General features: G+C 40.3%; 2 non-coding genes across 2 annotated transcripts; one reads left to right on the top strand and one right to left on the bottom strand.

Annotated features, from left to right (window-relative positions):
• Positions 1–9,211: 9,211 nt before the first annotated feature.
• LOC115837135 lies at positions 9,212–9,291 on the bottom strand. The gene has a single exon (XR_004032167.1). It is a non-coding gene; the product is annotated as a small nucleolar RNA SNORD74 (small nucleolar RNA).
• Positions 9,292–9,574: 283 nt separating this feature from the next.
• LOC115837152 lies at positions 9,575–9,678 on the top strand. The gene has a single exon (XR_004032183.1). It is a non-coding gene; the product is annotated as a small nucleolar RNA U13 (small nucleolar RNA).
• Positions 9,679–10,980: the final 1,302 nt, after the last annotated feature.

A 10,980-nucleotide genomic window follows, 5' to 3' on the forward strand; every position in this document is an offset into this window, starting at 1 on the left:
TACATCTGTAAAGACCCTGTTTCGAAATACGTTCACATTTACAAGTACTGGGCTGCAGGTTCAGACTTAAATGTATCTTTTTTGGAGTCACATTCCCACCAATAACAGATGCCCTACAATAGTATCTTGTTTGTCACTTTTCTAAGTTATACTCAATCCCTGTGGGAAGCAGCTTTATAATATCTGGCCAAGAACACACATTTTGATGCAGATCTGAGTGGAGGTCCTGCTTCTCCTTTTGGACTTCAGCTCTCTAAACTTCAGTTCTCACATATGTAAAGTGGGAAAAGTAAGCCTACCTACCCTATGGTTGCTACATGTGAGGTATTTAGCACAGGACCTGGCTCATGGGGCATACTCCGTAAAACAATAGGCCTCTTAGTTATGCAAGCAGAACCTTTTCTTTTTTACCTTCTGCCCTTGCACACAGTCACATGGATTTAGAGCAGAGAATGTCATCGGACTGGTGAGTCCTACCTGAATACTCACATACACAGGCCAACCCACTGTTACCACCTTAATCCCTCTGGACTAGAAGATGTCAAGTCAACTCAAGATTTATTCGTGAGACAAGTTGAGCTTTCTTTTTCCCGCATCCCTCCTTGTCTAAGTCCCATCTGTTTGGCAAGCTTAATGTGGCACAGGGGAAATGCTAAGAAAACAAACTTTTGCCATCCTCAGTGGGATGTTCCTCTGCACACAGTTCCCTCCTCTCCTCTCCACTTTGTTTCTTTTGTAAACAGCCAAACTCTCCCCACCCCCCACACCACCCCAGGGTGGGACAGAAGTCCTCTGGCTTGAGTTTCTGCTGATTTCATGCTCTTTGATGTTGGCGTGGCTCTGAAGTAGCGGCTGGTAAAGAGAAACCACCATTTGTTGCTGAAAAAAAAAAGGAAAGAAAAGAAAAAGAGAAAAAACCTGCTCTTTTATCTCTGTCTCCCTCTAAATCGCGGAAAGGTGGTATTGTGGAGAGAGAGAACAAGTAGGATTTTATCTTATTGCCCCTGCCAGGCAGCCACGTGAACATCAAAGCTCTCAGGGCCCTGGGAGTGGTGGGAGGGAGGTGATGTGAGCAGAGACAAAGGTGCTCCCAGGGATTTGGGCTGCTTTTGATGGTGGCTGGGCAGGAAGACCAGGAGCTCCAAGTTTTAGCATGGACAGGGAGGCTCTAAGAGGCCTGAAGTGAAATTGATGACACTTCTCTGTGGTATTGGGAACAAGATGCTCTCTTTCCATTCAAAATGCTGGCTGCTAGCTGGGCATGGTGGCTATGCCTGTAATTCCAGCACTTTGGGAGGCGGAGGTGGGCGGATCACCTGAGGTCAGGAGTTCAAGACCAGCGTTACCAACATGGTGAAACCCTGTCTACAAAAATACAAAAATTAGCTGGGCATGATGGTGGGTGCCTGTACTTCTAGCTACTAGGGAGGCTGAGGCAGGAGAATTGCTTGAACCCGGGAGGCGGAGGTTGCAGTGAGCCTAGATTGTGCCATTGCACTCCAGCCTGGGCGACAGATCCAGACTCCATCTAAAAAAAAAAAAAAAAAAAAAAAAAAAAAAAAAAAAAAAAAAAAACAAAAAAACAAAAACAAAATGCTGGCTGCCTACTGAATAGGGTAACAGTGAGAAGCATGATAATATTAATAATTGCCATAGCCATCATTCTTTTTCTGGGCATGCAGAAGTACTTTACATACATAGTTTCTCTGAGTCTACATCACAACCTTATGTTATAGTAATTGCTATCTTCATTCTGCGTAGAGAAAAAGAGCCCTAAAGAGGCCCTGAGGTCATGCAGAAGCAGGATTTAAACCCGGGTCTGCTGACACCAAAGTTTTCTCTTAACCACTAAGCTCTATGGTCTAAGAAATATTTCTTTTCTCTTGAGCCTGGGAGGCGGAGGTTGCATTCAGCTGAGATCATGCCATTGTGCTCCAGCCTGGGTGGCAGAGTGAGACCCTGTCTCACACACAAAAAGGAAAGTTTTCTTTTTTTCAACTTTTTCAATTGAAATACACATAACACAAAATTTACCATTGTAACCATTTTAAATTGTACAATTCAGTGGTATTAAATACATTCACAATATTGTATATCCATCACCAACATCCATCTGTGGAACTCTTTTCATCTTGTAAAACTGAAACTCTATACTCATTAAAAAGTAGGCTGGGCATGGTGGTTCATGCTTGTAATTCCAGCACTTTGGGAGGCCAAGGTGGGAGGATTGCCTGAGCCAGGAGGTTGAGGCTGCAGTGAGCTGTGATTGGGCCATTGCAGTCCAGCTTGGCTGACAGAGTGAGACACTGTCTAAAAAAAAAAAAAAAGAAAAAGAAATAGCTCACCATTCCTCCCTCTCCCCAGTCCCTGGCAATCACCATTTCACTTTGTCTCTATGATTTTGACTACTCTAAGTATCTCATATAAGTGGAATTATACAGTATTTGTCATTTGTGACAGGATTACTTTACTTAGCGTAATGTCCTCAAAGTTCAGCTATGGTGTAGTATATGTCAGAATTTCATTCTTTTTTAAGGCTGAATAATATTCCATTTTATGGCTATAACATAGTTTATCTGTTAATCCATTGATAGACACCCAGGTTACTGCCGTGTTTTAATTATTGCGAATATTGCTGCTATCGACATGGTTGTATAAATATCTCTTTGAGATCCTACATTCAATTCTTTTGGGTATATACCCAGAAGTGGAATTGCTGGATCACATAGTGATTCTATTTTTAGGGGAACCACCACACTGTTTTACATAGTCGCTGCACCATTTCATTAAAAGTAATTGCAGTTTTTGCCATTACATTCAGTGGCAAAAACTGCAATTACTTTTGCCCCAACCTAATACATTCCCGCCACCAGTGTACACAGCTTCCAGTTTCTCCACATCATCACCAACACTTGTTATTTTCAATTTTTTTGATAGTAGTCATTGTAATGGGTGTGAGGTGGTGGTATCTTGTAGTTTTGATTTTCATTTCCCTAATGATTAGTGTTGTTGAGCATCTTTTCCTGTGCTTATTGGCCATTCGTATAAGTTCTTTGGAGAAATGTCTATTCAAATCATTTTCTCTTTTTTCTCTTTTTTTTTTTTGAGACAGAGTCTCATTCTGTTCCTCAGGCTGGAGTGCAGTGGTTTGATCTCTGCTCATTGTAGCCTCCACCTCCTGGGCTCAAGCGATCCTCCTACCTCAGCCTCCCAGGTAGCTGGGACTATAGACATGCACCAACACACCTGGCTCATTTTCCTATTTTTTGTAGAGATAGGGTTTTGCCATGTTGCCCAGGCTGGTCTTGAACTCCTGGGCTCAAGTGATCCATTGGCCTCAAGTGATCTCTCCCAAAGTGGTGGGATTACAGGCATGAGCCACCACACCCAGCTTTTTTGCCCGCTTTTTAAATCAGGTTGTTTGTTGTTGTTATTAAGTTTTGGAAGTTCTGTATATATTTTAGATATTAATCCCTTATCAGATATATGATTCGCAAATATTTTCTCCCATTCTGTGGGTTGCCTTTTTGCTCTGTTAATATTGTCTTTTGATGCACACATATTTAAAATTTTCGTGAAGTCCAATATGTCTATTTTTTTCTTTTGTTGCCTGTGCCTTTGGAGTCATATCCAAAAAAGTTGTCACCAAATCCAATGTCATGTAGCTTTTGGCTTTCTTCTAAGAGATTTATAGTGTTAGGTCTTACATTTAGATGTTTGATCAAATTTGAGTTAATTTTTGTATATGGTGTTAGATAACGGTCCAACTTCGTTCTTTTACATCTGGATATCCAGTTTTCCAAGCACTATTAGTTGAAAAGACTGGGCTTTTCCCATTGAATAATATTGGCATCTATGTCAAAAATAATTTGGCTGTATATGAGAGGGTTTATTTTTGGGCTCTCCATTCTATTCCTTTGGTGTGTATGTCTGTCTTTATGCCAGTATTATGCTATTTTGGTTACTGTAGCTTTGTAGTATGTTCTGAAATCAGGAAGTATGAGTCCTCCAGCTTTTTCTTTTTTTTCTCAAAATTATTTTGGCTATTCAGAGTCCCTTCAGATTCCATGTGAATTTTAGAATGGAACTTTCTATTTCTGCAAAAACCTCACAAGGATTTTGATAGGGACTGCAGTGAATTTGCAGATCACTTTGGGTAGCATTGACATCTTAACAATACTAAGTCTTCCAGTCCACGAATATAAGATATGCTTTCATTTACTTATGTCTTTTTTTTTTTTTTTTTTTTGAGACGGAGTCTCGCTCTGTTGCCCAGGCTGGAGTGCAGTGGCGCAATCTCAGCTCACTGCAACCTCCGTCTCCTGGGTTCAAGTGATTCTCCTGCCTCAGCCTCTCAAGTAGCTGGGATTACTGGCCCCCGCCACCATGCCTGGCTAATTTTTGTATTTTTAGTAGAGACAGGGTTTCACCATGTTGGTCAGGCTGGTCTCGGTCTCCTGACCTCAGGTGACCCACCTGTCTCAGCCTCCCAAAGTGCAGGGATTACAGGTATGAGCCACAGCACCTGGCCTTACTTATGTCTTCTTTACTTTTTTTCATTAATGTTTTGTAGTTTTCATTGTACATGTCTTTCACCTTCTTGGTTAAGTTCATTCCCAGGTTTAGGTTTACTTTTTTTTTGATGCTATTGTAAATGAAATTGTTTTGTAATTTTCTTTTCAGATTGTTAATTGTTAGTGTACAGAAATGCAACTGGTTTCTATGTGTTGACTTTTTAACCTGCCACTTTGCTGAATTAATTTATGAGCTCCAACAGGTTTTTTTTTTTTTTTTTTTTTTTGGTGTGGAATCTTTTTAAGTTTTTTACACTTAAGATCATATTATCTGCAAACAGAAACAATTTATACCTCTTCCTTTCCAACTTGGATGTCTTTTATTTCTTTTTCTTGCCTAATTGCTCTGGTTAGAACCCCTAGTACTAGGTTGAATAGAAGTGGAGAGAATGGGCATTTTGTTTTTGTTTTTGTTTTTGAGATGGAGTCTCACTCTGTTACCCAGGCTAGAGTGTAGTAGTGTGATCTTGGCTCACTGCAACCTCTGCCTCCCGGATTCAAGTGATTCTTCTACTTCAGCCTCCAGAGTAGCTGGGATTACAGATGCATGCTATCATGCCTGGTTAATTTTTGTATTTTTAGTAGAGACGGGGTTTCATCATGTTGGCCAGGCTGGTCTTGAACTTCTGACCTCAGGTGATCCACCTGCCTTGGCCTCCCAAAGTGCTGGGATTACAGGCATGAGCCACCGCACCAGGCCGATAATGGGCATTTTTGTTTTTTTCCTCATCTTAGGGAAAAAGCTTTTTGACTTTCAGCATTGAGTATGATGTCTGCTGTAGATTTTTCATATGTGGCTTTTATTATGTTGAGGTAGCTTTTTTCTGTTTTTGGTTTGTTGAGTGTTTTTATCATGAAAAGGTGGTGAATTTTGTCAAACGCTTTTTCTGCATCAATTGAGATGATCATGTAGTTCTTTAACGCTTTCATTCTGTTAATGGGGTGTATTACATTGATTGATTTTCTCTCTTTTTTTGAGAGACAGGGTCTCACTCTGTTGTCCAGATTGGAGTGAAGTGGCACAATCATAGCTCACTACAGGCTCAACATCCCAGGCTTAAGTGATCTTTCCACCTCAGTCTACCGACCAGCTGGGACTACAGCTGTGTGCTACCATGCCCAGCTTTTTTGTTGTTGTTTATTTATTTATGTATTTATTTATTTTTGTGAGATGGAGTCTTGCTTTGTTGCCCAGGCTGGAAGTGCAGTGGCATGATCTTGGCTCACTGCAACCTCTGCCTCCCGGGTTCAAGCAATTGTTCTGCCTCAGCCTCCCAAGTCTGGGATTACAGGCACCCACAACCACACCTGGCTAATTTTTTTTTTTTTTTTTTAGATGGAGTTTCACTCTGGTTGCCCAGGCTAGAGTGCAATGGCACTATCTCGGCTCACTGCAACCTCCATCTCCCAGGTTTAAGTGATTCTCCTGCCTCAGCCTCCCAAGTAGCAGGGATTACAGGTGCCTGCCACCATGCCTGGCTAATTTTTTGTGTTTTTAGTAGGGATGGGGTTTCACCATGTTTGCCAAGCTGGTCTCAAACTCCTGATCTCAGGTGATCCACCTACCTCAGCCTCCCAAAGTGCTGGGATTACAGGTGTGAGCCATCATGCCTGGCCACACCTGGCTAATTTTTTTTCAGTATTTTTAGTAGAGATGGATTTCACCATGTTGGCCAGGCTGATTTCAAACTCCTGACTTCAAGTCATCCACCTTCCTTGGCCTCCCAAAGTGCTGGTATTACAGGCATGAGCCACCAAGCCCGGCCATGCCCAGCTAATTTTTTAACTTATGTAGAGATAGGGTCTTGTTATGTTGCCCAGGCTGAACACCAGAGCTCAAGTGATTCTCCTGCCTTAGTATCCCAAAGTTTTGAGATTACAGGCATGAACCACTGAGCTCGGCCAATTCATTTTCATATGTTGAACTGTCCCTGCATTCCAGGAATAAATCCTACTTGCTCATAGTGTATGATCCTTCTACTATGCTGCTAAATTCAGTTTGCTAATATTTTGCTGAGGATTTTTGCACACATGTTCATAAAGGATATCGATCTGTAGTCTTCTAGTGTTTTTGGCTTTAGTATTAGGGTAATGCTGGTCTCATAGAATGATTTAGGAAGTGTTTCCCCCTCTTTAATTTTTAAAGAAAAGTTTGAGAAGGATTGGTATTAGTTGTTTAAATGTTTGGTAGAATTTACTAGTGAAGCCAACAGGTCCAGGACCTTTCTTTGTTGGGAGATGTTTGATTACTAATTCAGTCTCCTTACTAGTTATCAGTCTATTCACATTTTCTGTCCCCTCGTGATTTAGTTTTAGTGGGTTTTGTGTTTCTCATAATCTTTGCATTTTATCCAGGTTATCCTATTTGTTGACATACAATTGTTCACAGTACTCTCTTACAATCCTTTTTATTTCCGTAGAGTTGGTAGTAATTTTCCCATTTTCATTTTTGATTTTAGTAATTTGAGTCAACTTCTCTCTTTTTTTTAGTCCACGTAGTTAAAGGTTTGTCAATTTTGTCCATCTTTTCAAAGAGCCAACTTTTGGTTTTATTAATTTTCCCTTTTGTTTTCCTATTTTCTATTTCATTAATCTCTGTTCTAATCTTTGTTATTCTCTTCTTTCTGCTAGCATTAGGTTTTGTTTGTTCTTTTTTTCTAGTTTCTTATTTGTAAAGTTAGGTTGTTGATTTGAGATCTTTCTTGTTCCTAAATTTAAACATTTATAGCTATAACTTTTCCTTTTAGCACTGCTTTTGCTATGTCCTGTAAGTTTTGGTTGGTTGTGTTTTTGTTTTTTTCTTCTGTAGTTTCAAATTTTTGTTGCAATTTTTTCTTTGATCTATTTGGTTTTTCATTTTTTTTACTGTATTTATTTTTATTTTTATATATTTTTAAAAAATAGAGGTGGAGCCGGGCGCGGTGGCTCACGCTTGTAATCCCAGCATTTTGGGAGGCCGAGGCGGGCGGATCACGAGGTCAGGAGATCGAGACCACGGTGAAACCCCATCTCTACTAAAAATACAAAAAATTAGCCGGGCCTGGTGGCGGGCGCCTGTAGTCCCAGCTACTTGGGAGGCTGAGGCAGGAGAATGGCGTGAACCCAGGAGGTGGAGCTTGCAGTGAGCCGAGATCGCGCCACTGCACTCCAGCCTGAGTGACAGAGCAAGACTCTGTCTCAAAAAAAAAAAAAAAAAAAAAATAGAGGTGGAGTCTCACTATGTTGCCCAGGCTGGTCTTGAACTCCTGGGGTCAAGCGATTCACTTACCTTGGCCTCCCAAAGTGCTGGGATTATAGGCTTGAGCCACTGCACCTGGTCTTTTGATTATTGATGCATTGTTTAATTTCCACAAACTTGGGAATTTTCCAGTTTTACTTCTGTTATTAATTTCTAACTTCATCCTATTGTGCTTAGAGAAGATGCTTTATATAATATCTATCTTCTTTTTTTTTTTTTTGAGACGGAGTTTCGCTCTTGTTGCCCAGGCTGGAGTGCAATGGCATGATCTCGGCTGACTGCAACCTCTACCTCCTGGGTTCAAGCGATTCTCCTGCGTCAGCCTCCCGAGTAGCTGGGATTACAGGCATTCACCACCACGCCTGGCTAATTTTGTATTTTTAGTGGAGATGGGGTTTCTCCATGTTGGTCAGGCTTCTTGAACTCCCAACCTCAGGTGATCCACCCACCTTGTCGTCCCAAAGTGGTGGGATTACAGGCATGAGCCACCGTGCCAGGCCTATAATATCTATCTTTTAAAATGTATTGAGACTTAATTTGTGGCCTAACGTATAGTCTATTCTGGAAAATGTCTCGTGCGCTTCAGAAGAATGTATATGCTGTTGTGCAGAGTGTTCTGTATATGTCTGTTAGCTCTAGTTGGTTTATTATGTTGTTTAAGTCCTCTCTTTCCTTACTTCTGTGTGGTTGTTCTATCCATTATTATTATTATTATTGAGACAGGGTCTTGCTCTGTTGCATAGGCTGGAGTGCAGTGGTGCGATCACAGCTCACTACAGCCTTGACCTCTTGGGCTCAAGCAATCCTCCTACTTCAGCCTCCTGAGTAGCTGGACTATAGGCATGTGCCATCATGCCCAGGTAATTTTTTTTTTTTTGGTAGAGACAGGGTGTCAGTATGTTTCCCAGGCTGGTCTCAAACTCCTGGGCTTAAGCAGTCCTCCCACCTTGGCCTCCCAGAGTGCTAGAATTACAGGTGTGAGCCACGGTGCCTGGCCATGTTACTAAAACTTTCCGAATCTCAGATTTTTATCTATAAAATGAGAATGTCCACAGATATAGGACTGTTGTAAAGATGAAATTAAATAAAATATTTGTAGCAGGTAAGATGGTTTTGGCTATAAGAAACAGAAAACTCCATTCAAAATTTACTTCAATGTGAAAATTCACTATCCCACATATTAAGAAGTCCCAAGGAAGACCAATTCCAGTCTTGGTTAGTCCAGTGGCTCAAAAATGTTATCAAGAATCCAGAATCTTCTTTCTTCTCTGCCATGTTTGGTGTGACAAATTTTGTCCTTAGCCAAGCCAGCTGCTCTCATGATCACAAAATGGCTGCTGTAATTCCAGACATCACATGGAGATGTAAAAAAAGAGTGTGCTTTTTCTCATCTCTCTCTCTCTTTCCATGAGGGCCATTGGCATTCATCTACACTCTAAGATGTCTCTACTAACATAGGCTTCATCAGAGGCATCACATAGCTCTTTTTAAGAGCATAAACCCTTTCCTTTTGGAATCTCTTCTTCTCCTCCCACCTCCCAGTCATGTTATACAGTCATGTCTAATCAATCACTGGCAAGAGGACTGAACCACCCTGCAGACCTTAGACCAATCAGGTTTTACTGCTGGGGAAACTTGGGAGAGAGTCCCCATTTCGTGACACTTGTGGGGAAATGTGAATGCTACTAGTTCAACACTGGACATATTGTGCCATAGAAGGAGGGGAGATCTGTTGGGTAGGCACTTACAAAAATATCCTGTGATCCTTTTGTAGTTCATAAGCATGATAATTGGGTTTTCATGCTCATGTGTGAGCTGTACCTCCCTTAAACCTTGTTATGATTTTGACACATTACCCGTCTGACAAGAACTTTCAAAAAAACGCTAAAAAAGAAAAAAAAAGAATAAAATAAAATAAATAAATAAGAGTAAAACAAAGTAAGAATAAAATAAAATAAAATTTTAAAGATCCTGCAGATTATGTGCCAAGTGCCCTGCATAGAGCCTGGCAGCTGTGTGGGCTCCGATCTCTTCCATTCATTTGTATGAATGAGGAGAGGTGGCTCATTTTGATTAGTTAAGTTTCCAACTATGGGCTGTTTTAAAAAAGATATATTGTGATGCCTTCATGAAGCGCAAAAACTCAGTGAAAAAAGAGTAAGGCTGGAAACCCTGTAAAGCAGGTCCCAGGCCAGTTTTTTCAAGAGGGTTGTATAAGCATTTTATTATTTATTTATTTATTTTTTAAAGACAGGGTCTTACTATGGGGTCTCACTATGTTGCCTAGGTTGGTCTTGAACTCTTGGGCTGAAGCAATTCTCTTGCCTCAGTCTCCCAAGTATCTGGGACAACAGGTGTGCACCACTGCACTCAATGGTTTTGTAAGCCTTGACTCCATAAAACAACTTTAGTTACTTAAAACTACTTGGTGATATACGAGTAAATAAACATAGTTTTCAAATATGACATTCCAGGCAAGTTCTTGGTTGTATAACCAATGTTTTCAATGAAATCTCAGTAAAATTAAGTCCCAGATATGTCCTTATTGCATCTACGGAAATAACTATATTGGTATGAAAAGAAGAATATTCATTAAGAGTTTCCAGATTCCGGAGGGGTTAGGCTAGAAGAATATGATATCATTTATAAATGTTTCATTTCCATTTATAAAAACAGAGTTTACTAAATTGTTATGGGTTATTGATAAAAGAAAAAAGAAAGGCCTTCTGTATATTAAAACATCAATAATCTCACAGCTGCAGATGCTGTGAAGAAGAATAAAAATAATTTTGTAAAAAGAAGAAGAAAAAAATCAGTAATACTCCCCCCGCCCACCATAAACTACAATCATTCCTCATCAGTTCATTTAGCGCTATGTAATTAATTCTTGTTTCACTGGATCTTGGGTTAGCATTTTCATGACTCCATTTGTTTCTTGCCTAGAGTTCTGGAAATCCTTACTCTGTTTGCTGGTGTGGTCTCAAAATTGTTTAAGTGATGCCATTAGCAGCACATACCCCAAAATACCCAACATAGTCCTTTTCCATGGGTCTCTGAGACAGTCCTTTGTTGAAGAGGAAACATTTTCAAGGAAGCATCAGAGTAAAACAAAAAAACTACCTCTAGATGACAAAAGGCTTAAAATACTGTGCTTTACTGTGTATTACT

This window comes from Nomascus leucogenys, chromosome 10, assembly GCF_006542625.1.
Source record: "Nomascus leucogenys isolate Asia chromosome 10, Asia_NLE_v1, whole genome shotgun sequence".
Lineage (NCBI taxonomy): Eukaryota > Metazoa > Chordata > Mammalia > Primates > Hylobatidae > Nomascus > Nomascus leucogenys.